Source organism: Tamandua tetradactyla, chromosome 2, assembly GCF_023851605.1.
Source record: "Tamandua tetradactyla isolate mTamTet1 chromosome 2, mTamTet1.pri, whole genome shotgun sequence".
Classification (NCBI taxonomy): domain Eukaryota; kingdom Metazoa; phylum Chordata; class Mammalia; order Pilosa; family Myrmecophagidae; genus Tamandua; species Tamandua tetradactyla.
In genome coordinates, this window is record NC_135328.1 from 173,523,188 (window position 1) to 173,550,834 (window position 27,647).

Here is a 27,647-nt window from a genome sequence, read left to right on the forward strand (position 1 = left end):
GTAAATTGTACCCAGATTATGACAGGCCATGGGTATGGAGCAGAGTGGAACTATAGTCCCAGGGATAGCCAAGGAAGACTTGGGAACTGAGAGAGAGTCTCAGGCCCCATGTAAAGGCAGGAGTACATGGAGAAAGCTCATGATGATGCAGGGAAAATGTCAAGAAATTGGACTAGAGAGGCCACAGCTCATTTTTATTAGATTGGCCACCTGGGCTTTGTCTGGATTTGAGATGTAGACTGGCTGTGACTGATTTTCCTGAACTACTGAAGGAGGGATCCTTAAATACTTGCAAGGAGCCCCAGTTTTAGGGAAGGAAGAGATGTGAGGGCAGGGAACCAAACAGAGCATTGCATAAACCAAGTAAAGTCAGTCCCTAACTGGGTCATGAGGCAGGGAGGTGTGAGGGGGAAGTAGCAAGTGCTTCCTTTGTGTTTTTAATGTGTTAAGACTGTTTTAGTTCAATGTGAGGCATGATCAGGAAGAACATATGTCCAAGTTTCTCTTGTTTTGAAGTGTTGATTGGTATAACTAAGGGAATCCTTAAATAGCTCTATAGACACATTGAAACATTTCTAAAGTAATATCATAGCCTATCCTGAGGGTAGTGAAGGGAAAAGGGTTTGTTGTATTTCTGTAATGACATGGGTAGTTTCACTGGCCCTTTGTTACATCATTAACTTTGGACAAATGGTATCACCTTCAGCCAGACTTCAGCTCTTTAGTAGCTAAGAGAATGACATAGAGCTGTGGTGCTTTGCATGTAGCTAGCTTGCTTATAGTGTGTGTGACAAGTTACCTCTGCTTTCTACAGCTATTTCCTATGCTTTTACTGTAGAATCTTTAACTTCAAGAGGAATTTCCTGTGAGGACAGGGGTTTGGTTTGTCTGATTCACTGCTGTAACAATGGAGCCTAGTATGTGGATATTTATCTGATGAGTGAAAAAATAGACTACAACATTGATTGACTAGGAAAACCTAGGTTTAGTCCCCAGTTGTGCCTCATATTTATTAGTTGAGTGCTTATAAACAAGTCCTATAGAGTTGCCGAGTCTCTGTACAATGGCGATCAGCATCTATCTTGTTTAACTCAAATACAGATGAAAAATTTTTAAGGAACACTGTAATTAGCAGAAGATAAATGGAAAAGATCCATCATATACTGTGCCCTGTGTTAGGTGCTTTACACACAACATCATGTTTAGATCTCATGCCAGTTTTAAAGGGCATGATCATTGTCCTCATCATTCAAATTAGGAAACCGGGGCTTATGGAAACTAAGGTCACACATTTAGTGGCAAGGCAAAAGTTACAGAGCCTGTTCTGTCTGACTTTGCAAAAAACCATGTTCCTATCCTCTGCACTGTACAAATGTGAGGTAATTTTATTAAAATACTGACATTTAAATGTAAGCTTTTACATAAACCTAACATAGAAGGTCAAAAATCATTTTTAAAAGACAGAGAAATGGCACCTGACTTCGTCTAGGAAGAGATATCTTTGCCCTAATTAGCATCATGATTCTCAGCAACTTGTATATCATGACATTTGCATACAAGTCTGTGTGAACTAGGGTGATAGTTCTTCTGCAGATGCAGATTTCATCTGCTGATGCTACTTTTCCTTATTTCTGCTCAGCTCTCCATTTAGTGGCGCACATTAAGTGGCTAAGTGTAGAATCATTTTGCTTATCTACACTATATTTGGTGGAAATCTGTCTTTCCCTCTTTCCTGCATTGTTCTTTGTACAGCAATTAAAATGGTCTTGAGAGAATTGAGGGAGGGATAGACTACGTAATGTACTTGGAGGGAGGGACATGCCTGGAATCTCAGTTTCGCCTCACCTGGGGACCATGGGCTCTCAGAGATTCAATCTTCTTCCATAGAACAGTTACAAGAGCCAAATGGTTGAGAGAAGTATATCAGAGGGTCAATGTGTGTGTGAAAGACCCAGTTCTGTGCCTGGTACCTTGTACATGTTAGTTTCTTTCCTTCTTTTCTTTGGTATGGACTTCTAAAAAGTTTGGGTTCTAGTTTCATCTCTGCTACCATCTCTGTAAGAGTCCTTCCCTTTGCTGGGCCTCAGTTTCTCCATATACAATGAAATAGAGAGTCTGTATTTTCAACTTTGGGATTTTGTACAGGTCTAAGACCTGTCAAAACTAAAGTTCTACACCATGGAGTGGTAAGGGCTATGATGGGGTGATAGAGACTCTGAGAGTACTGAGGAGAACAAACTCAGCCTTGGGGAAGGTAAGTTGGATTCTCCAGAGCCAGAAGTTATGGAAGTCTCCTTGGGGATCAGAAGTTATGGAAGTCTCCTTGGGGATGACAGTGATTAATCTGACTCTTGAAGAAGTATAAGGGCTAAGTTTGGGGAAGAATAGCATATTATAGCAGTGTATATAAAGTCCAAAGGTTAGAGAGAGCAAGGAAGGTTCAGAAAACCACAAATGTTTCAATAAAAGTGTAACATTGGACACATTTATGTAGATATGCTTGTATGTGTTGTGAGCATGGGGAGATGTTTAGAAAGAGGAAGGGAAAGCTTAAAGTACTAAGCAATTTGGGGTTTATTCCATAGATTATTGGGAGCTGTGGAAGGGGAGAGAGGCATTATCAGTTATGACTAGTAGAAATAAAACTTTTGTGACTATAAGGAGGATGGATTGTGAGAGGTAGAACAGAGTCAGACAGATCAGTTAGGAGGTAATTATAGAAATCCTCAGTATGAACATAACGTATTTGTGGGCAGGGAAGAGACCAACTGACTGCAGTAACTGTGATAATATGCTGAGATGGAATGTGGGGATGAGAAAGGCTAGGTCAGTGGAATCAACATCAAAGACACTAGAACAGAGTTAGAAGGAAAACCTTTTCTGATTCTCTTATTTGTGTGAAGTGACAAATAGAGGTCAGTTTTACGTATATACATGCTAAGCAAAATACAATCTCTCTTAAAACCCATATTAGGTAAATATGGATTTCTAAATTTTTAAGTAATCTGTGAGATCAAACATTTAGTGTTTTATAGTAAAATAGATAAGGAGATTATGTTTAGGAAGAGAATCAGTGCCTCCTGCTTCCTTGGTGGTCACTGACATTTTGTCACTCATTAACAGAATTATGCCCCTCATACCACTTCTATATTCTAACTACATCATTTAAACTCTGAAGTTTGAAAAGTAGAACTATGGAATTTCAATCCAGAAATATTACTTGGTTTATATTATTTCTTGGGTACATTCAGGTCTAGAGGAAAAAAAAAGTCAAAGCCCTAAGGAGAATTAAATAAAATTATATGAGGCATGTAAGTGCTTCACCCAGTGCCTGGTATAAATAAGGGCAGCCCAACTACTAATGAACCCCTTTGTTATGCCCATAGAAGCTAAAGATCAAATGATGATTAAAGAACAGCTTCTATCCTCTAGGATTTTATAGCCTCTTTATAAAGATGATAAATAATGAACAAAAATAATCACTGTAATGCTTCAAAGTTTATAAAATGCTTTCACATCCACTATTTTATGTCAAGCTTCCAATAACAATTAAAGTAAGACAGGGCAAAGCATATTGTTAGCTCAATTAAACAGATGAGGAAACTGATGTTCAGTGGGGTTAAGTGACTGAGCAGATTGTTAGTGAGTGGTAGGGCAAGTCTCCCTGGCTCCAGGTTATGTTCTTTCCATTACAAATTGATTCAATTCAAGACAGCATGTCAAGCACTCACACTGCAGTAAGAACAAGGTACCATATGAACTAAATCTTAGTCTGTGCATGGTAGGATTTATGATTTATAATTTTACTGTAGAACCAGTCCTAAGAGAACATTGAAGAGAAAGGGTTCATTCTGCCTGGAACTCTGTACTACAGTGTCTCTTCCTGTTATCTTTCAGGATCTGATTTTCGGGGTGGTCACTTTTTACCTGGTCATCTCCCCTGGTCCACTTAGGTTATGATTCCAGGAAGGCCCTAGGAATTGGTCTAATCTACTGAGTTCTTTGTTCCATTCTCCTAGTCTCATCCCTGCATAGTATAGCTATCTGAGAAGGTAGCCCTGTGCCTTAGCCTTTGGATGCCACTTGATATTAAGAACCAACTACTACTGCCTAGGACCTGTTGTCCCTACCATATTTTGTGTTTTGCTTTCCTGGATTCCCTTAGGGGAAGCCACAACTCCAGTCTTCTGTTACTTCTCATTGTGCAATCTCCTTTCAACTCTCCTTAGAAATCTCATTATGCAAAATAAACAAGACCAAATTCATTATGGCACTAACCCAATGCCTTCATTCATCCAGAATTTCTGACTGATTTGTCTTACATGTGGGAATATGAAGGAAGATAAGAGAACACAGCTAAGCATTTTCTTATTCAAGGAATGAAGAAGAAAGTATAAGCCCTGCTCCCAAGAAGGTAAGACACACTTGGATGAGTTCAGTAGACAGCACTAGACTTAACCTGGAAAATGTATCTTGAGTGCTGCTTTAAATGCATTATCTCACTTACCCTATGCAAATGCTCACCACTATGAGTAGTAGGTATTAGCATTTTCATTTTATGGATGTTTTAACTGAGGCTCAGTGGAATATTTGGGCCTTACCCAAGTCCCCACAGCCAAGAAGCAGCAGAGATGGGATTGAGAATCCATTCCTCTGACTGAATGCACTATTATTTTCCCTTCCTCCAAAATCATAGTAGATGACAAATTTTGCATCAAGCAACTCAGATGCCAAGTGTTGTTCAAGCCTAATTGGGTGTGGGTTGGAGAGTAGTACAGGAAGGAATATTTGGGGAAGGTTTTCTAAGGAACCTGGGTGCTTAAGGATGAGGATGGAGAAGCAAGGAGACAGGAGGAGAACATCCATGGAAAGAGAGTGTGCAAGGGTGTCAAGGTGGAAATGAGTTGGGCACAAGTGGAGGTAGAGTGGGTTGTAGCCTTGTAGAAGCTGAATGTGCATTCTGAGGAGAAGAGCTTTGTTTTCAGAAGGGAACTATCATCCCATGTATGCCCCTTGCCCCCCTACCCTGGTAGGGCAGACCAGCCTTCTATGAGTGTGAGAAAACTTACTGTAAGCGAGATTTTGGTGACATCATGCCGATCATGCTGAGGAAGGTTTTTCTAAGCCATATTTAACATCTTATGTTGAAAAATATCCCTAAATCCTCTAACAGAAGACAGATGTCTTCTTGAACAAATATCAGCTCTCATATAATTTGTTGTTTTTATTTCCTCAGCATTTGCCTATTGAATCTGACAGCCTCCTGTAATTATCCATTTTCTGAAATAAATTATGGAGTTCAATTCCCACATATATGGCTCATGTTGCTGTTGGTTCATGGAATTTGTGGATATTGGATGACACTGTGCCAGGGTACAGGTTTATTTTGCTCCTTGATGCCACCCCCTTCCTCAAACCTGTATGCCCTTACCTGGGCAATTTGATCCCCATCTACTGGATCATTGCCTTCAGCACTGGACGTTCCAAGGCAATGGTTGGTCAGCATCTAAAAAGAGGCCCCATATAAAGGTTTAGCAAATTTAGCAGTGAACATGGGCCTTGAAGTCAGACAGATCTGATTTTGAATTTTCTGCTTACCAGCTGCTGGGTATTTAACCTCTCTGAGCCTCAGTCTCCCTATCTGTAAAATGGTTTTTATAAAGCACCTAATATGGAACAGTTACAAAATAAATGGCAATTTTATTGCTGTTGTTGCTATTTTACTTCTTGTCTGGATCTTATATGCAAGGATGAGAAAAGCATACCAGTCATTGATAAGCACTTTGTATGAATTATATCATCTGATTCTCATAATCACCAGAGATTGATATTATCATTATCTTCATTAACAGATAAAAAATCAGATTTAAAGGTATTAAGTAATTGCCCACAGAAAATAATAAAACTAAAAAGGGAAGAACCAGGGCTAGAACTCATGCAGTCTGGAGCAGAGCCTGAACTCATCGCTACTTCATTGGCTTCATCATAATCCATAACTATTTCATCTATCCTGTTCCTAAAGTAGAGTTGCCACTTTATACCTCAAGTCTCTATACCTTAGCTCTTACCTTGATAGCTTATCTAGGACTTAGCTTACACTTGCCAGTCCATCCCATAAACTCCAGCCCAGTAGTTACAGATAGCCTCTTTCTGTCTGTAGTGATCTCTAAATATTGCTCTTTCTGTTTTCTGCCTCCTGGGCAAAAATTTGTTCATTCTTTTAGCAAACTTTACCAAGTGTTTGCTATGTTTCAGGCCCAGTGTGAGGCACTGGGGATACCAAAATTAGTTAGACTGGGCTACTATCTTGAAAGTTGGGAATTCTAGTTGGGAAGACAAACAAAATAGAAAAATGCCACTGGCATCCCTAACCCATTCATTTCTTTTATCCCATATACAATTCATCCCGTGTCCTGTTGATTTTGCTTCCAAAATATCTCTTGAATCTGTATGTTTCTCACCATTTCCATTGCCACCCTACAGTTCAAGTTACTATTGTTTCTCATTGGGCTACTGCAATGATCTTTACACTGGTCTTTGGCATCCAGGCTGTGTCTACCTCCAAATACTTTTCTGTAATGAAGCCAGATTGATCTTTGAAAAATGTAAGCAAGCTTAAAATGCTTGAATGGCTTCCAATTGCTCTTAGAATTATGGAGACATTAACAAAGTTCCAGTTTTTGAGAAAAGGGTATGAGTAAGTTGTAGGATGACTGGATTGATTCTTCTATCTCTGAAATCTGGGTTTTGACTTTGTTTTTATTGAACTATACAGCTCCGCCACCAACTGTAACCAAGACTTCTTCATTAATAACTATTTTCCAATCACTCCAAGCATATGCATCTTTACCTACCTTAGTGACATAACCAATTCAAGAAAGTTTTCCTTCATTTTACAAACATTTACTGAGCAACTATTCTGTTTCAGTTCCTGGTCTGTGTGCTGAAGATATAGGCTCAACTCATTCAACCTAGTAACCATCTTAATTACTGGTGTTTCAGTAGTGATTAATAGGCAGAGAACAGGCATAGTCCTTCATTTCATAAAGGTTAAAATTCTGGAATGTTACCTAATTTCTGCTCTGGAAAAGTTTTTTGTAGTCTGTTAAAGAAAACATTGTTCATAATTTTAATCAACATTTTCTGGATAATGTTGATTACATTTCTAGTATGTGCCAGTTCCTGGGGATATAGTGCTGAATTAAACAGACACAGAGTTGTCATAATTTACCATATGGATGGAAAGTGCAAGTCAAGAATTCTGTACAAGAGTCTGTAGGAACTGAGAGGAGAGAGTCTTAATTCTTCAAGCAGGATCAGGGTAGATTTTTCACTGGAAGTGTATGCTAGAACTATGGTATTGCTAGGTACCATTAATGAGCACCAAATTTAAGCAAAATATCAGACTTGACATTTTCCCAGGCTTTCCTCTTTTACAGAGAATAGTATCTCTAATATTTATAACACTGCATTATATTGATGAGGAAACTAAGGTTCAGGGATGTGAAGTGACTTACCCTAAATTACAGAGAGCTCATGAGTGACAGAATCAGAATTCCAGCCCACATTTGTCTGGCTCCAAAGTCTTTGATTTTCTCAGTCCACCCTGCTAAATGCATAGACTTCTTTTGAACTCTGTCATTTATACTCTTAGTTCATGTAATTTCATTTAAAATTCTTATTTACCACAGCCTTCTAAATATCATGTTCAGTTTGAGGCTCTCCATATGAAACCCAGTGTAGGCCTGCTCTTGGGCCAGAGTTCTGGAAAAGGGATTTATGAGGTCAGGAAATTGATATTCTACCTGACATTAATCCTTATCTTGTTTCCTGAGTTCCCACTCCTCTAGGTGATAACTGAAGTTCCCTGGTAAATTTCAAGCTCTATTTTCAAGCAGCAGATGCTCTCCCCTCCTCAAACCTCAATAAGATAGAAATTTGTCCCTGCCATTTGAATCCCCTTTCAGGGTTCTATAATGACATCAGAAGATTGGCCTTAGTAGCCCTACGTGAAAGAACAAGATCAGGCAAAAACATGGCACTTAATTCTACCTAGCATGGAACATCATGCTAAACAATGCTAGGGAATGAGACAACTGACCATATGGAAGGCAGGATTGCTATATTAATCTGATCAATAAGTGCTACTGTGAGTCTCAGTTTCCTCATCTGTAAAATGCACATGGTCCTATCAGTCCTGTTAACACTGATTGGTGGAGGATCATCTGACATAATGGTTATCAAAGTGATTTAATAACTGAAAAAGCATTATTCAGATCACATGTTTTCCCTTAGTAATCATGATTCTGATCTGATTGATTAAACAGCATATAAGAATATTTAGATAATGAAAATAGCAATTCAATGGCTATCCAAGGCCCAGTAAACCTAGTTAAGCCCTTATTCGTGTTTGCCCAATGAAGTATCCCTCATCACATTTTAAAGAACATTATTTGTATGTATATGTTTCTGTACTAGATTATAAGGCAAAAAGAGTTTGCCTTATAGAGTTTACCTGAGGTTGCATCAAATCACTGGTAGAACCTGAATTAGAACCCAGGGGTTCATATATTCCACTACTTTTCCCACTGTGCCATGTGTTTTCAATAATACAAACTAAGCGAAATCCTGAGGCCAAATTGCTTGAATGGGGTGACTTTTGAAAGCCAGGCTACAGTTTTAACAGGGAGTTGTTGCTTGTTACTATTTCATGGCCCAGGAACACCCCAATTTTCTAACTAATCAGCCATTATTATTATTAATTGTTTTTGTATGCTGTACTGCAGGGTCACATTTCATTATTTTTCCATGTGAGTATCCTGTTATTGCAGCACCATTTGTTGAATTTTTGTTTTGTATGTTTGTTTGTTTGTTTTTTGGGAAGTGCATGGACTGTGAATCAAACCCGGTCTCCCTCATGACAGGCAAGAATTCTACCACTGAACTATCCTTGCACCCCATCAGCCATTAGTTTTACTGTTGAATTTTATACTGGAATTTAATATGGGAGAATATCATAATGTCACTTTTGTGTTTTGGTAGCTTCATTCCAAATCCCCCCATATACATTACAGGATTTAGCCTGTATGTGTGTGTGTTTTATGAGTATGTGACAGAAAAAGAGAGGCAGAGAGAGAGAGAGAGACAGAGGGAAAGAGAGAGATGGGGGGGAGATCTCTAGAAGGTTGAGACTTTCTGAGCCAGGAGAGATAAAGCTCTGAAATGTTGACTTATGCTTGCTAAAATTTTGTATAGGAGATTGAAATAGGCATCAGTGTAAAAACTTATTTATCTTGAGAAATGAGTCTGACCTGTACCAGAATTCTCAAAGTCCTTGTGCTCTATTAATTGTGCATTGTCTTCTATCATCAAGTCACATGGAAAGCAAAGCCATTATTTCAGGTTTGCTTCGGTGATTTGTATGAACAAGAGGAATTCAGATGCTATTTCATAACTTCAGGGATTGTCCCTCAACAATATTATGCTAAGGGACTGGAATGCTTGACATGTGCCATTGCTTTTTATTGAGTATAATATGCGTTTGGTGCCTGTGGCTATGTATGCAGATTTGTGTACTTCTGGAAGTGTATGTATGTATAGGTGTAAACATGTGTATGTATCTGGGATCCTTACTGAAATTTTATTTTTGGAAATGTCACTTCTTTTCATTTACCTCCTCGCAACATGGCATTCATTTTACCTCCTCACAACGTGGGACTCATACACTTGATATTCGACACAATACTTGCTAACTAATAATTTCCCACCATGGTACATAGTTTCCAAGTGTGGAGAATCTGTTCTTTCTTATTATCATCATCAAAGTTGTCATCCTTATCATAATACTTTTATCGATAAATATTTAGTGTGTGTCTTGGGAGTATGAGAAATGCGTTCATAACACTATGCCCTTCTAGGGTGACTGTGGACATATTTGTACATGCAAGAAGAATCTTCTGATCAAGAAGAGTTAATGACTTTTGTCCAAGTGATTTATAGCAGGAATGAAACTAGGCATAGCATTCATGATTTGCCACTCATAATCATGCCATTTATTCAGGGAGCAACTCATATTTCTTTTAGTAGCTCAGATCACTTCCATGCAGCCACTTATTTGATGTCCTGACAGATTCATTGGTGAAGATCTGTCTTTTTCATCATACTTGATTTGGAACTTAGGCCAGCGCAGTCACTTTTTAGCTTTGCTCAGATGACTTCCTTAGACCCTGTCTAGTGTTTTAGTTTCACTGTATATAACAACTCGATAAAGTAAGGTTTTCCTAAACTAGTCTTAGTAATAGAACCATAGCATATGCGTCCTTGAAAAACATCTTAGAGAATACCAAAATTTTAGTGTCCTTCTCATTATTGCTGATGATTTCAGCATTTAATATGCTAATGCACTGACCTCTCAGTTATTTGATTTTTCTACCCATTGTCTTATCCTAGTCTTACCGCTTACTACCATATTTCATTGAATCCAAGATGCCATTGCATTCCCCTTTCAGAGATGACACAATGTGAAAAAATACAATAGTAACTGTATTACCTCCAAAAATCTCAATTTTCAGTATTACAGTCTCTAACCACTACCTCCTATCTTTACAGTGGTCCCCTACATACCCCCACTTTTACAATTCTGTGACCCCATTAGAAACTCTAATCATTGATCCTAACATTTTTCTAGTGTCTCTCACCCTCCTAGAATCCTCATTTCCTTATTATCCAGCTGGAATCCATGGTTTGTCTTTATAGCAGTTCTATATTTACCTTCAACTCCCTTACCTTCTTTTTCACTATGTCTTACTTCCTAGAAAAACCTCAGTTCTGGATAAAGTCAACAATATAGGGATGATTTTTTTTCAATTGTGCATGAACCTGGAGAATGTGCCCGGAGAAAAACTCACAACCATGATTTTTGGGTTCTCTTTAAATTATCTCAAATCTCAAGTGCATTATATTTCCCTGTCAATTTACACTTTCATTCTTTGGGAGAACATTTCCTTTCTCTCTCTTCAAACTTTCAACAGGTTATGACTATGGTGGTTCAAGGGGTCCAAATAAATGGCATTTTTCCCCTTTTCATCTGAGTTTAGAATCTCTGGTGAGAAGGGCACAAGAGCCAGCAAACAGATATTAAATATCATTTCTATTGGTGGTAAAGATAATATCACATATATCGGTAAATCATGGGTTTTTTCATAGAGAACCCACTCAGTTACAGGCAGACCTAGAAAAATTGCAAAACTACTTCTGGCCCAAGGCAGAGTATTCTGTTAACTGCATAGCACAAAGTGGCAGAGAGGGGTACGTTCACTCTGCAAGCCATTCCAAAACAATCTCATTACTTCTGTATTCATCAATAAAATTCATCATCTAAAAAGAAGGGAATACAAACTCAAAAAGAGGCCATGACCATGGCTGAGAGATTCCAAACAGAGTCGAGAGGTTATCCTTACGCATTAAGTAGATATCACCTTGTTAGTCAAAATCTAATGGAGAGGATGGAGGTAACTGCCTGAAAATATAGAGCTGTGTTCCAGTAGCCATGTTTCTTGAAGGTGATTGTATAATGATATAGCTTTCACAATGTGACTGTGTGATTGTGAAAACCTTGTGTCTGATGCTCCTTTTATCTACCTTGTCAACAGAGGAGTAGAACATATGGAAATAAATAATAGGAAATGTTAAAATAATTTTAGTTTGAAATGCTAGTGATGAATGAAAGGGAGGGGTAAGGGGTATGGTATGTTAAATTTTTTCTGTGTTTGTTTTATTTCTTTTTCTTTTTCTGAATAGATGAAAATGTTCTAAGAAATTATCATGATGATGAATATGCAACTATGTGATGATATTGTGAATTACTGATTATATATGTAGAACAAACCTGCGTTTGTTAGGTGTTTTTTGGTATTTAAAAAAATGAAATAAGGGCGGGCCACGGTGGCTCAGCAGGCAAGAATGCTTGCTTGTGGTGCCAGAGGACCTGGGTTTGATTCCCGGTGCCTGCCCATGTAAAAGAATAAAATAAAATAACATAACATAACATAACATAACATAACATAAAATAAATAATTAAAAAAAAAGAGCCATGAGTATTAAACATGAATGCAGGGTAAAGGAGCTTACCCTCCAATAATGAGTTTTCTTTTTATTTCATTTAAGAAATAGAAGCAATCCCTGCAGTGCATCCTCCTTACCTTCCAAACAACATATATATATCAATTTATTATATATATCTATATATTTATCAATTTTTTGCAACTTTGTCATCCTTCCTTTTAAAATTGATGAATTTTTTGTGCTCCTGTCACTTTTGCCCTAGTTTTCTACTTTACTCACCTATGTAAGAACATTTTAAAACTTTCTTCTCACTCCTGCATTGTTGATTTCCAGTCCTTCCTAGATCATTCCGATCAGTATACAAATATGATAGTTGTCCAATTTAAAAAGCAAACAAACAAAAAACTCAACTTGATACCTATTTTCCTTCAGCTACCGTCCCCATTCTGACCTCCTATATAGAAAAACTTCTATGAAAGAACAGGCTATATTTTCTATCACTTTTCCTCTCACTCATTCTTAAATCAACTTCAAGGTTTTACCCCCAGCTTTCCACTGAAATTATTCTTGTCAAGGTCATTAGTGGCTTCCATTTTGCTAAATAATATGGTCAATTTTCCATCTTAACCACTTAGCAGAAGTTTTCTTCTTAAACCTGCTGTTTGTTTGGCTTGAAACCCCACAGTTTTCAGATTTTCCTCCTTATTTCTTGACCATTCCTTCTCAGTCTTTCTGTGTGTGTGTGTGTGTCCTCCACTTCATCTCAACATATATATAAATTTTGGAGTTTTCTATGTCTGCATCAATTCTGTTCGTGATTCTATCTAGTATCATGACTTTAAATACCATCTTTATACTGGCAACAATATAATATGTATCTTCTTTAAATTCAACTTTGATTTTGATCATATGTCCAGTACTGTTCCCTATATACATTCTTGGAACTACTCTTTCATTTGATATTCATATAAAAAATTCAAATTTTTTTTAGAGCAGTTATAGGTTACAGAAAAATCATGCAGAAAGTAGAGTACCCATATCCTCCCCCACCACCCAGTTTACATTATTAACATTTTGTATTAGTTGTTGCAATTGATGGAAAATATTGTAAATTATACATTTCACTCTTCGTGTTGTACAGTTCTACTTTTAAAATTATTCCTGTAATATATATATGTGTGTGTGTGTGTATGTGTGTGTATATATATATACATATATATAGCATAAAGATTCCCATCTTAGACACTTATGAATATACAACTAGTGGTGTTAATTATATTCACAATACATTAGCCCCATCACTACCAAAACCTTTCTATTACCTCAAACAGAAAATATACTAATTAAACATTAACTTCTATTTCTCCATCCCTACCACTGCCCCTGGCAACCTGTAATCTAGTTTCTGACTTTATTAATCTACCTACAGTGAAATCATTATATTTGTCATTTTATGTCTGATTATTTCATTTGACATGATGTCTTCAAGATTCATCCATATTGTAGCATGTATCAGAATTTTGTTCCTTTTTATGACTAAATAATATTCCATTATGTATATATACCACATTTTATTCATTCATTCATCTGTTGATGAAAACTTGTGCTGCTTTCATTTTTTGGCAATTTTGAATAGTGCTTCTATAAAGTATCAGTCTGCATATATCTGTCTGAGTCTATGCTGGATTGCTGGGTCATATGATAATTCTATATTTCACTTTCTGAAGAACCACCAAACTATTCTCCATGAAGCTAACCATTTTACATTCTAACCAGCAATAAAAAGTGCTTCTATTTCTCCACCTCCTCTCCAGCACTTCTCATTTTCCATTATTTCAAGAGTAGTCACTATAGTGGGTGTGAAATGGTATCTCATTTTGGTTTTGATTTGTATTTACCTAATGGCTAATGATGTTGAACATTATTCATGTGGTCTTTGGCCATTTGTATATCTTCATTGTAGAAATGTCTGTTCAAGTGTTTTGTCAATTGTTTAAGTAGGCTGTTTACCTTTTTGTTGTTAAGTTTTAAGAGTGCTTTATATAGTCTGGATACTAAACTCTTATTAGATATATGGTTTCCAAATAATTTTCCTTTTCTGTAGATTGTTTTTACTTTCTTGCTGAAGTTTTTGGATGCACAAAATTTTAATTTTGATGAAATCCCATTTATTTCTTTTTTCTTTTTTCTTTTTTTTTGACTTGGACAGCACAAAATATCTGAAAGGGTCTGGGCTCTAAAGGAATGGAGGGGGCACATAGGACTTGGAGATACATAGAGCAATGTACCAACTGAAGCTTCTGATTGGCAAAACCGAGGAATGGAGATCCTGCTCTGAAAAGGATTCTTCTTATTTTGTGGCTGTGTTTCTACAGCTTGACTTCTCTTTGCATACAACTGCAAGGCTTCTCAGGCTCTAACTGCCCCAGAAAGGGTGTAATTAAGCTTGTCCAAGAGCTTGTCTTGAGGCTGTGCATTCCCCAAAAGAGGAGTCGGGCTCAGCTCAGGTGGAATCCCTCCCTCAAGGAATTCAGACCCCAGGGTCTGGAAAACTGAAGCAATTAAAGCCAGCAAACAACCTCTCCTCTGTCTCAATCACACCTCCAGCAGGGAGATTGTGCTGAAGTTAAAGGTACCACATCACCTTATGCTGGTGGGACCCACAGGCAGAAAAGCACCACATACTGGACAGAATAGGAAAAATGCAGAGTTCAGAGGCTTCATATGAAAGTATTTCAACCTGCTGGGTTTCACCCTCAGGGAAAACTGACACAAGTGACTCTTTCCTCCTGAGAGGAGGCCAGTTTGGTCTGGGAAAATCTAACTGGGGTCTATAATACCTAAGTAGACCCTCCTAAGGGGAAAAAAGGCACCATAAACAAGAAACAAGACAAGAGCTGAAAAATTCTGATCTGATAAACAAAACCTAAGCTAGGTCTAGAATAAGCTGAACTGAATGTCAGAGAACAGATAGACAACAAAGTCATCAAGCAAGAAAATCCTAGGTAAAAAAAATGAAAACAGTCTCCAGGATAAACTAATTAAGGAAATTAAATGCCTAGATAGCAGGAAAAAATAATGAATCGTACTAGGAAAATTGAAGATATGGCCCAGTCAAAGGAACAAACCAACAATTCAAATGAGATACAGGGGTTGAAGCAACTAATTCAAAATGTTTGAACAGACATGGAAAACCTCATCAAAAATAAAATCAATGAATTGAGGAAGGATAGAAAGAAGGCAAGGGATGAACAAAAAGTAGAAATCAAAAGTCTGAAAAAATAAATCATAGAACTTAAGGGAATGAAGGGCACAGTAGAAGAGATGAAAAAACAATAGAAACCTGCAATGTTGGATTTCAAGAGGCAGAGGATACAATTAGTGAACTCGCAGAGGGAATATCTGAAATCCTACAAGCAAAAGAAAATATAAGGAAAAGAATGGAAAAATATGAGCAGGGACTCAGAGAATTGAATGACAACATGAAGCACATGAATATATGTGTTGTGGGTGTCCCAGAAAGAGAAGAAAAAGGAAAAGAAGGAGAAAAACTAATGGAGAAAATTATCGCTGAAAATTTCCCAACTCTTATGGAGTACTTAAAATTACAGATCCAAGAAGTGCAGCATACCCCAAACTGAATAGATCCAAATAGATGTACTCCAAGACACTTACTAATCAGAATGTCAGATGTCAAAAAGAAAGAGAAAATTTTCAAAGCAATCCATCACATACAATGGAAGCCCAATAAGACTATGTGTAGATTTCTAAGCAGAAACCATGAGGCAAGAAGACAATGGTATGATATATTTAAGATACTAAAAGAGAAAAACTGCCAACCAGTTTTCTATATCCAGGAAAATTGTCCTTCAAAAATGAGGGGGAAATTAAAACATTTTCAGACAAAAAATCACTGAGGGAATTTGGGACCAAGAGACTGTCTCTGCAAGAAATACTAAAGGGAGCACTAGCGACAGATAGGAAAAGACAGGAGAGAAAGGTGTGGAGAAGAGTGTAGAAATGAAGACTATCAGTAAAGGTAAAAGGAAGAAAAATTAGTTATGGCATATAAAATCCAAAAGACAAAATGATAGAAGAAAGTACTACCTTACAGTAATAACACTAAATGTTAATGGATTAAACTCCCCAATGAAAAGACATAGACTGGCAAAATGAATTTAAAAACAGGACCCATCTATATGCCATCTACAGGAGACACATTTTAGACCCAAGGATAAGCATATGTTGAAAGTAAAAGGTTGGGAAACATATTTCATGCAAACAACAATCAGAAAAGAGCAGGAGTAGCTATACTAATATCCAACAAATTAGACTTCAAATGTAAAACAGTTAAAAGAGACAAAGAAGGACATTATGCATTAATAAAAGGAACAATTCAACAAGAAGACATAACAATCATAAATATTTATGCATCAAGCCAGAGTGTTCCAAAATACATGAGGCAAACACTGAAAAGAAACCATATAGACAGAGGATCAATAAAGAAACAAAGAATTTGAATAATGCAATAAACAAACTAGATATAACAGACATTTATAGACTATTACACTCCACAATAGCGGGATACACCTTTTTCTCAAGTGCTCATGAACCATTCTCAAGTGTAGACCATATGCTCGGTCACAAAACAAGTCTCAATAAATTTAAAAGTATTGAAATCATACAAAACACTTTCTTGGATCATAAAGGAATAAAGTTGGAAATCAATAATAGACAGAGGGCCAGGAAAATCACAAACATATGGAGGCTCAACAACACACTCTTAAACAACAAGTGAGTTAAGGAAGAAGCTACAAGATAAATGAGTAAATATCTTGAAGCAAATGAAAATAAAAATGCAACATATCAAAATTTATGGGATGCAGCAAAGACAGAGCTAAGAGGGAAATTTATTGCCTTAGATGCTTTTATCAAAAAAATAAGAAAGAGCAAAAACTGAGGAATTAGCTGTTCACTTGGAAGAACTAGAGAAAGTTAGCTGTTCACTTGGAAGAATTAGAGAAAGAACAGTAAACTAACCCAAAAGCAAGCCAAAGGGAAGAAATAACAAAGATTAGAGTAGAAATAAATGAAATTGAGAACATGAAAACAATTGAGAAAATCAACAAAATTAGAAGTTGGTTCTATGAGAAAATCAATGATAGATGGACCCTTAGCAAGGTTGATAAAAAGAAGAGAGAGGAAGCAAATAAATAAGATCAGAAGTGGAAGAGGAGACATAACCACTGACCCTGCAGAAATAAAGGAGGTAATGAGAGGATACTATGAACAACTCTATGCTAATAAACTAGACAATATAGATGAAATGGACAACTTCCTAGAAATGCATGAACAGCCAGCATTGACTGAAGAAGAAATAGATGACCTCAATAAACCAATCACAAGTAAAGAAATTGAATTAGTCATTAAGAAGCTTCCAAAAAAGAAAAGTCCAGAACCAGATGACTTCACATGTGAATTCTACCAAACATTCAAGAAAAAATTAGTATCAATCCTGCGCAAACTCTTCAAAAAAATTGAAGAGGAGGGAAGGCTACCTAACTCATTTTGTGAAGCCAACATCACATGCATACCAAAGCCAGACAAAGAAACTACAAGAAAAGAAAATTACAGGCCAATCTCTTTAATGAATATAGATGCAAAATCTTCAACAAAATTCTTGCAAATAGAATCCAGCAACACATTAAAAGAATTATATACCATGACCAAATAGGATTCATCCCAGGTATGCAAGGATGGTTCAACATAAGAAGATCAATTAATGTAATACATCATATCAACAAATCAAAGCAGATAAACCACATGATCGTCTCGATTGATGCAGAAAAAGCATTTGACAAAATTCAACATCCTTGTTGAAAACATTTCAAAAGATAGGAATAGAAGGGAACTTTCTCAACATGATAAAGGTAATTGTCATGGTTAGGTTCATGTGTCAAGCTGGCCAGGTGGTGGTACCTGTTTGTCTGGTTGGGCAAGTGCTGGCCTGTCTGTTGCTATGAGCACATTTCATAGAATTAAATCATGATCACATTGGCTGCATCCACAGCTGATTCCATTTGTAATCAGCCAAGGGGAGAGTCTTTTGCAATGAGTTATGGTTAATCTAATCACTGGAAGCCTTTTAAGGAGGATTCAGAAAAGACAGGCTTTCTTTCTGCTTCAGCTGGTGAACCTCTCCTGTGGAGTCCATCCAGACCCTCCATTGAAGTCATCAGCGTCATAGCCTACCCTATGGATTTTGGACTCTACATCCCCATGGTTACATGAGACATTTTTCTAAATTTTGTATTTACAGACATTTCCTGTTGATTCTGTTTCTCTAGAGAACCCTAAGTAATACAGGAATTTATGAAAAACTACAGCTAATATCAGTTTTTCTTGCATGGGCAGCCACCAGGAAATGAACCTGGGTCTCTGGCATGGCAGGCAACAACTCTGCCTGCTGAGCCACTGTGGCCTACCCTAACATCATTCTTAATGGGGAAAAACTGAAAACTTTCCCCCAAAGATCAGGAACATGAGAAGGATGTCCCTATCACCATTGTTATTCAACATTGTGTTGGAAGGTCTAGCCAGAGCAATTAAACAAGAAAAAGAAATACAAGGCATCAAAATTGGAAAGGAAGAAGTAAAACTCTCACTGTTTGGAGATGATATGATACTATATGTCAAAAACAGAAAAATCCACAGCAAAACTACTAGAGCTAATAAATGAGTACAGCAAAGTAGAAGGTTACAAGATCAACACTCAAAAATCTGTAGTGTTTCTATACACTAGTAATGAACAATCTGAGGGGGAAATCAAGAAAAAAATTCTATTTGCAGTTGTAACCAAAAGAATAAAATATTTAGGAATAAATTTAACTAGGGATATAAAAGACCTATACAAAGAAAGCTACAAGAAACTGCTAAAAGAAATCACAGAAGACCTAAATAAATGGAAAGGTATACCGTGTTCATGGATTGGAAGACTTAATATAGTTAAGATGTCAATTCTACCTAAGTTCTAGGAGGTGGTTTCCTAAATGTTACCCCCAAAGCATGAGTGTTGAAGAAGGAAATAGAAAAATGGGAAATCCTCAAAATTAAACACTTTGTGCTTCAAAGAACTTTGTCAAGAAAATAAAAAGGCAGCCTACACAATGGGAGATGATATTTGGAAGCAATATATCAATAAGGGTCTAGTATCCAGAATATATAAAGAGATTGTTTAACTCAACAACAAAAAGACAAACAACCAAATTACAAAATGGGCAAACACATGAATGGACACTTTTCAGAAGAGGAAATACAAATGATCAAAAGGCATATAAAAAGATGCTCAACTTCCCTGGTCATTAGGGATATGCAACTCAAAACCACAATGAGGTATCATCTCACACCCACAAGAATGGCCATTATCAATAAAACAGAAAATGACAAGTGCTAGAGAGGATTTGGAGAAAGAGGCACACTTATCCACTGTTGGTGGAAATATAAAATGGTACAACCGCTATGGAAGCAGTTTGGCAATTCCTCAGGAAGCTAAGTATAGAATTGCCATATGATCTGGCAATATCATTGCTAGGACTCAAAAGACATGAGGGAAAGGACACAAATGGACATTTGCACACCAGTGTTTATAGCAGTGTTATTTACAATTGCCAAGAGATGCAAACAGCCCAAATGTCCATCAACAGATGAATGGCTAAACAAGCTGTGGTATACACATATGGTGGAATAATTTGCAGCTGTAAGACAGAATAAAGTTATGAAGTATATAACAACATGTATGGACCTTGAGGACATTATGCTGAGTGAATTAGGCAGAAACAAAAGGACAAATGCTATATGGTCTCACTAATATGAACTAACCTTAGTGAATAAACTTGGAGAATTTCAGTTAAGAACAGAGATCATCAGGAGATAGAAATAGGGTAGATATTGGGTAATTGGAGCTAAGGGATACAGATTGTGCAACAGGACTGATTGTAAAAATTCAGAAATGGATAGCACAATACTACCTACCTGTAAAACAATAATGTTAGTACACTGAATGAAGCTGAATGTGAGATTGATAGAGGGAGGAGGTCTGGGGGCACAAATGAAATCAGAAGGAAAAATAGACCATAAAGACTGAGATGGTATAATCTAGGAATACCTAGAGTGTACAATGATAGTGACTACAAGAAAATTGAAAAATGTTTTTGCACGAGGAAGAAAAAAGGAATGTCAATATTTCAGGTTGTTGAAAATAGATGGTAATTCATATTTTAAAACTTTAACTTATGTATGAGACTAAAGGAAAAATGTTTATTTGGTACAAAATTTATATTTTGACTAGTACATCTCCTAATATAACTGAATACCATAAGTACATGGAACCCTGAGTAGGGCATGAGATTTTGCAAGTTTGTCCAGAGTGTTGCCCCAATAAACACCAGAATGATTTGAACAGTGAATAAAAAAGTATTTGCAAAGTCCCCTTGGGGGAATCATGAAAAAGAGGGAAAATTCAACTTCCCCATTTGGAGAAGGCCTGATATTCTTGCAAGCAGTGAGGACAACAAAATCAATAAGCTGAGCCCTCAATCTTGGGGTTTGTTTGTATGAAACTTATCCCTGCAAAGGGTAGACTAAGCCTACTTAAAATTAGGCCTAAGGGTCACCCCTGGAGACCTCTTTTGCTGATCAAATGTGGCCTATCTCTCAGCCAACATGACAAGAAAACTCACTGCCTTACCCCCTTTACATGGGACATGACTCCCAGGGCTATAATCCTCCCTTGGGTTGTGGGACAGAAATCCTAGAATGAGCTGGGCCTCTGCATCAAGGGATTGAGAAAAACCTTCTTGACTGAAAGGGGGAAGAGAGAAATGAGACGAAGTGTCAATGGCTGAGAGATTTCATATAGAGTCAAGAGGTTATCCTGGAGGTTATTCTTATGTGTTATATAGATAACCCCTTTTTAGTTTAAGGTGTATTAGAGAGGCTAGAGGGAAGTGCCTGAAACTGTAGCATGGTGTTCCAATAGACATGTTTTTTTAAGATGATTGTATAATGATATAGCTTTCATAGAGTGACTGTGTGATTGTGAAAACCTTTTTCTGATTCTCCTTTTATCTATGGTATGGACAGATGAGTAAAAAATATGGATTAAAAATAAATAAATAATTGGGAAACAAATGTTAAAATAAATTGGGTGGAAGGAAATAGTAGTGGTCAATGAGAGGGAGGGGTAAGAGGTATGGTATGTATGAGTTTTTTTACTTTTTCTTTTTATTTCTTTTTCCAGAGTGATGTAAATGTTCTGAGAAATGATCATAGTGATGAATATACAGCTATGTGATGATATTGGGAGCCACTGATTACACACAAAGTATGGAATGTTCATACATTAAGAATGTTTGTGTTGTATGTGAATTTTCTATATATAGGATCATATCATCTGCAAATTGGAAACATTTTTACTTCTTCCTTTTCAATTTGTATGCCTTTTCCTTCTTTTTCTTTCCCAAATGTTCTGGCTAGGAATTTCAGTACAATGTTGAATGGCAGTGGTGACAAGGGACATCTTATGTTGTTAGTAGAAAGCGTATGTTGTTAGTAGAAAGCTTTCAGTCTCACCGCTGACTATGACATTAGTTGTGGGTTTTTCATATTTGCGCCATATCATGATGAGGATGTTTCCCTTTATTTCTATTGTTCTTAGTGTTTTTGCTAAGAGTGTTTGGTTTTGTAGTACCTTTGTTACATAAATTGAGATGATCATGTAGAGGTTTTTTCCTCCCATTCTGTTAATGCAGTATATTACATTAATTGATTTTCCTTAAAGTAAACCACCCTTGCATATCTGGGATAAGTTCCATTCGATGATGGTGTATAATTCTTTAAATGTGCTGTTGTGTTCTGTTTGCTAATATTTTGTTGAGGATTTTTGCTTCTGTATTCATGAAGCATATTGATCTGTAATTTTCTTTTCTCGTGGTATCTTTCTTTACTTGGTGTTTTGTTTTAGGGTAATGCTGGAATGGTAGGATGAGTGAGGAAGTTTTCCCTCCTGTTCATTTTTTGGAAGAGTTGGGGTAGTATTGCGGTATTTCTATGAATGTTTGGTAAAATTCACCAACAATACTGTCTGGTCCTTGGTTTTTCTTGTTGGAAGTGTTTTGATTACTGACTCATCTCTTTACTTGTTATTGCTGGTATTTTCCCTCTTCTTGAGTCAGTGTACTTAGGTGTGTATTTCTAGGAATTTGTCCATTTCATCTATGTTATCTAATTTGTAGGCATACAATTGTTCATAGTATCTTCTATGATGCTTTTAATTTCAATTTGTTTTCTCACTTTTTTCTTTGCCAGTTTGGTTAAAGGTGCCTCAGTTTTATTGACCTTGTCAAATAATCAATTTTTGGTTTCATTTTTCTCCCTATTTTTTTTTTATATCAGCTTTATTTCTTTTATTTCTACTCCAATCTTTTTTTTTTTTATGTCCTTCGTTATGCCTGTTTTGGATTTAGTTTGCCTTTCGTTTGCTAGAGCCTTCAGTTTTGAGATAGCTTCTCTGGTTTTAGATCTTTTCTTTTTTAATGTAAGCATTGTGTGCTATAGGTTCCCTTTTCAGCACTGTCTTTGCTACATCCCATAAGTTTCGGTGTGCTGTGTTTCCATTTTCATGAACAAAAGATATGTCCTAATTTCCCATGTGATTTCTTCTTTGACCCACTGGATGTTTAAGGGTGTTTTGTTTAATTTCCATGTATCAGTGAGTTTTCCACTTCTCACTCAGTTATTTTTTACCTTCATTCCATTGTAATCAGATCAGATACAGTTTATGATTTTAATATTGTTAAACTTATTCATACTTGTTTTATGACTTGACATATGGTCTCTCCTGGAGAATGACCCATGTGCACTAGAGAAGCATGTGTATTCTGTTCTTCTTGGGTGAAGTGTTCTGCGAATGTTTATTGGATCTAATGTTTTATAGTATTGTCCAAGTGTTCTATTGCCTCATTGAACTTCTATCTAGATGTTCTATCCATGACTGAAAGTGGTGTATTGGTCTTCTACTATTAATGTAGAACTATTTTTCCCTTCAAATCTATGATATTTGCTTCACATATTTTAAGGCTTTTCTGTTGGGTGCATATATATTCATAATGTCATTTCTTCTTGTTGAATTGGCACCTTTGTCAGTATATAATGTTGTTATTTGTCACTTATAGAAGTATTTGAATTAAATTTTATTTAATCTGGCATTAGTATACCTATACCAGCTCTCTTTTGCTTACTATCTGCATGAATCATTTTTTTTCCATCCTGATACTTTCAACATACTGTGTTTTTTAATTTAAGGTGAGTCTCATATAAACAGCATATACTTCTGTCATACTTTAAAGAAAATCTATTCTGCCAATCTCTGCCTTTTGACTGGAAATTTTAATCTATTTACATTTAAATAACTACTGATAATGTAAGATTTTCTTTTGCCAATTTGGTATTCAGTTTTTGTAAATCTTATTCTTTTTGTCCCTCAGTAATTCCATTATTGTTCAATTTCACATTTATTCAATTTTTGGTTAATTCTTTTGAGCCCCTTCTCATTTCCTTCTGTGTATATCTTACACACATTTTGTTTGTTGTTACCATGGGGCTTAAGTTTAACATTTTAAATCTAGAACAGTCGTGTGATTTGATATGAAACTTAACTTCAATAGCATACACAAACTGTCTTGTTATGCCTGTCCATCCCTGTACCTTTTTGTTAGACTTGTTACAAATTACATCTTTATATATTGTGTGTCCAAAGCCATAGGCTTATCATTTATTTTCATACTTGCCATTTTATAAACTGTAACAAGTAAAAAGTTGAGTTACATACCAAAAATGTAATACAAAGGACTGGCATTTATTGTTACTCATGTGTTTACCTCTACTAGAGATCTTTATTTCTTTATGCCATTTCAATCCACCATCTACTTGCCTTTCCTTTCACTCTTAGGAACTTCCCGTAGCATTGCTTGTAGGGCAGGTCTGATGGTGGTATATTCCTTGAGACATTAAGATTAATGTCTTAATCTTCCCTCATTTTTGGAAGATAGTCTCACCAGATATAAAATTCTTGATTGGCATTTTTTCTGTCGACACTTTAAATATTTCATCTCACTTCCTTCTTGCCTCCATGGTTTCTAATGAGAAATCAGTAATTAATCTTACTGGGTCTTCTTGTACATTCATATTGCTTTCTTTTGTGGCTATCATAATTCTCTTGGTCATTAGCATTCAGCAGTTCGGTTATAATGTGTCTAGGCATGGTTCTCATTGGGTTAACACTTTTGGGATTCATTGACATATTCAAGTCTTTCATTAAATTTGAGGAGTTTTCTGCCATTATTTCTTTGAATATTCTTTCTACCTCTTTCTCACTTTCTTCTCCTTCTGGCACTCCTATAAAGTGTATATTGGTATGCTTGATGGTGTCCCATAGGTCTTATAGACTTGTTCCTTTTTATTTTTAGAAAATAATAAACTTTTTTAGTTTGAAATGCTTTTGATTTTACAAATAAGTTACAAAAATAATACAAACCCCATAAAGAGAACTCCAACATCCTACCTCACCCCCAATGCCCAGTTCCACCAATTTTAGCATTTTACCACCTTTGCTCCCTGGCTATTCATCTATCGAGCAATCCATTTATCTATCCATCTATATGTCTGTCTATCCTGTTTCTGAACACTTGTGTGTAGGTTGTACACTTAATATTGCTTATATGACCTATTAGGGTTTATAGTCTATATTTCAATTTTTTCATGTCTTAATAATGTCATTTTGAGCTCCTTCTCCTCCTTAGTTAGATCTTTTGCAGGGTAAAGTATTGCATTTAATTGTCATTGTCTCTTTAATTGCTTTCTTTCCTATTATCGTGGGAAATTGTGGGACCATATACACAACTTAACCTTTTCCATTCCAACTGCTTTCAAGCATAACATTCAGTGGAATTTATCACATTCAAACGTTGAAGAATCCTTACCATCTTCTATCACTAAAAGTTTTCCATCTTCCCAAATATAAATCCTACACCCATTATACATTAACTTCCCATTCTCCTCCCTTTTGTACCCACCTCTGGCAGCCTGTACTCTTAATTTTTGTCTCTATGAGCTTGCATATTCTCTAATATATTTTTTTATGTAGTTATCATGGGGCTTAAATTTAACACCCTAAATCTGGAACAATCTTGTTTACTTTGATAAGAGCTTAATTCAATGTTATACTCAAACTATATTCTTATACTCCTCTTTACTCCCACCTTTTTGTAGTTCTTTTCACATATAACATTTACATTATAGTCTGATACCAGTGACTTATCATTAAATTTTATACATTTGCCTTTCAGGTTCTTTAGGAAGTAAAAAGTAGAGCTAAAAAACAAAAATAAAATAGTACTGACATTTATCTTTGCCCAAGTCATTACCCTTACTGGAGATCTTTATTTCTTCATGTAGCTACTATCTGTTCCCTATTATCCTTACATTTCAGCCCACAAAATTCTCTTTAGCATCTCTTGTGGGGCCACTGTTGTGGTGACAAACTCCCTCAGCTTTTGTTCTCTTAGGAATGCCTTAACATCTTCCTCATATCTGAATGACAGCTTTGCCAGATAAATAATTCTTGGTTGACATTTTTTTATTTCAACACTTTAAATACGTTACTCCACTGCCTTTTTGTCTCCAAGGTTTCTGATGAGAAATTGGTTCTTAATTTATTCCTTGTATTTGAACATTGCTTTTCTCAATTTCAGAATTCTCTATTTATCTTTGATGCTCAATGAACAACAAACAATATAAATCTAAATAGACCCATACCATGTCACATTATAATCAAACTGGCAAGTGCAATGTGACATGGTATGGGTCTATTTAGATTTATATTGTTTGTTGTTCATTGAGCATATTGGATGTTTATATTCATATCTTTCATTAAATTTAGGTAATTTTGGCCATTATTTCTTGGAATATTCTCTCTGATCCTTTCTTTCTTCTCCTTCTATGACTCCCATAATGTTATAATGGTACACTTTATTGTATTCCACAGATTCCTGTTCACTTTTAGCCATTCTTTTTTTCTATCTACTTCCCAGACTTAATTATTTCAATTCTCTTACTTTCAAGTTCACTGATTTATTTTTTCTGCCACACCCAATTGCTGTTGAACCCCTCTAGGGAATTTTTAATTTCTGTCTCTATGGTCTTCATTTCTGTATTTTTTCTCTCTTGTCATATTCTTCTCTCTACTGATATTATCTTTGTGTTCACCTATCATTTTCCTTATTTCCTATAATTCTTTGTCCATGTTTTCCTTTAGCTCTTTGGGCACATTTAGGACCATATTTAAAAAATCTTTGTTTGGAATAATTCTGATATGATCCTTTTAATGCTTTGCTCTTTTCTTTTGCCTGTGTCATTGCTTCCTGTATCTTTGTGTGTTATATAGTCCTTTCTTGAAACATGTACGTTTTGATATTTTAATATGTCATCAACAGTAGACTTCTGTTCCTTAAGCTTGTGTCTATCTAATGCTAGGACAGGTGGTAACAAGAAAAAAAAAAGAAGGAAAAAAGAAAACTACTTTCATAGTCTTTGCAGATTTATCTGTGTGAATGTTATCCTTCATAGGTTACCCATACAATGAGTTAAACAAATATCTCAAGGCCAAAATATATGCCTTGGTCCTTTCTGCATGTACCTTTGATCTTGAGCATACAAACTTGGCCCTGGGATTTCCCCCATTTGTACAGGTATGAATGTTCCCTCTTCCCTAGGAACAGTTTCATCATGGTCCTGGGCACTGCACTGTGTAACCTACAGCTACCAATCTCTTGCTCTAGGCAGCCATGATTTGGCTGCTCTCCCACAGTGTTCTGTAGTAGAATTCTGTGTGCTGCCTTCTATGTGCAGGTCAGTTTCTAGGACGATGAATCTGCAATGAGTATACTTGTTCAGTCCCTTAGGTAACCACAAGACAGATTGTGCCAGACATGGTACGTTCATGAGGGTTATTGTGCTCCTTCTGGAACTGGGACCAGAACTCATACTTAGAGCATGTGCCTCCTGAGTGGGAGGGCTGAGGTTGGGTCACCATAAGATACTACTGCTCTTAAGTAGACTTCACCTAATTTGGCACTCATCCAGTTCCTTTAAGCCTTTAACTATTTTCTGGAATTTTAAGATGTTTATGTTTGTTCTTGATTGTTGTTCAAAGTTTCCATGTAAGGATAGAGCCCTGAAGAGTCTCACTCTACCAACTCGATCTGAGCTCTGTTCATTTTTCTTGATTCTCTTTTTTCTTTCTGCTCTTCAAATTTGGTCAAAAGGTAAGAAACTTGTCTTACCTTTGATTTCACTGATTTTTTCTTTTGCTGGCTCTAATCTGATATTGAAATCCTTTAGGGAATTTTAAATTTCAGTCATTGTAGTCTTCAACTCTAGTATTTCAGTTTTGTTACTTTTTATAATTTCTATTTATTTATTGAGATTTTCATTTTGTTCATTTATCATTTTCCTGGACTACTTTAATT

General features: G+C 36.2%; 1 protein-coding gene across 8 annotated transcripts in view; it reads left to right on the forward strand.

The window, feature by feature from the left end:
* Positions 1–27,647, forward strand: part of LOC143674264 (BEN domain-containing protein 5) — a 1,810,590-nt gene that overhangs the window by 964,756 nt on the left and 818,187 nt on the right. The gene's annotated exons all lie outside the window — the stretch shown is intronic.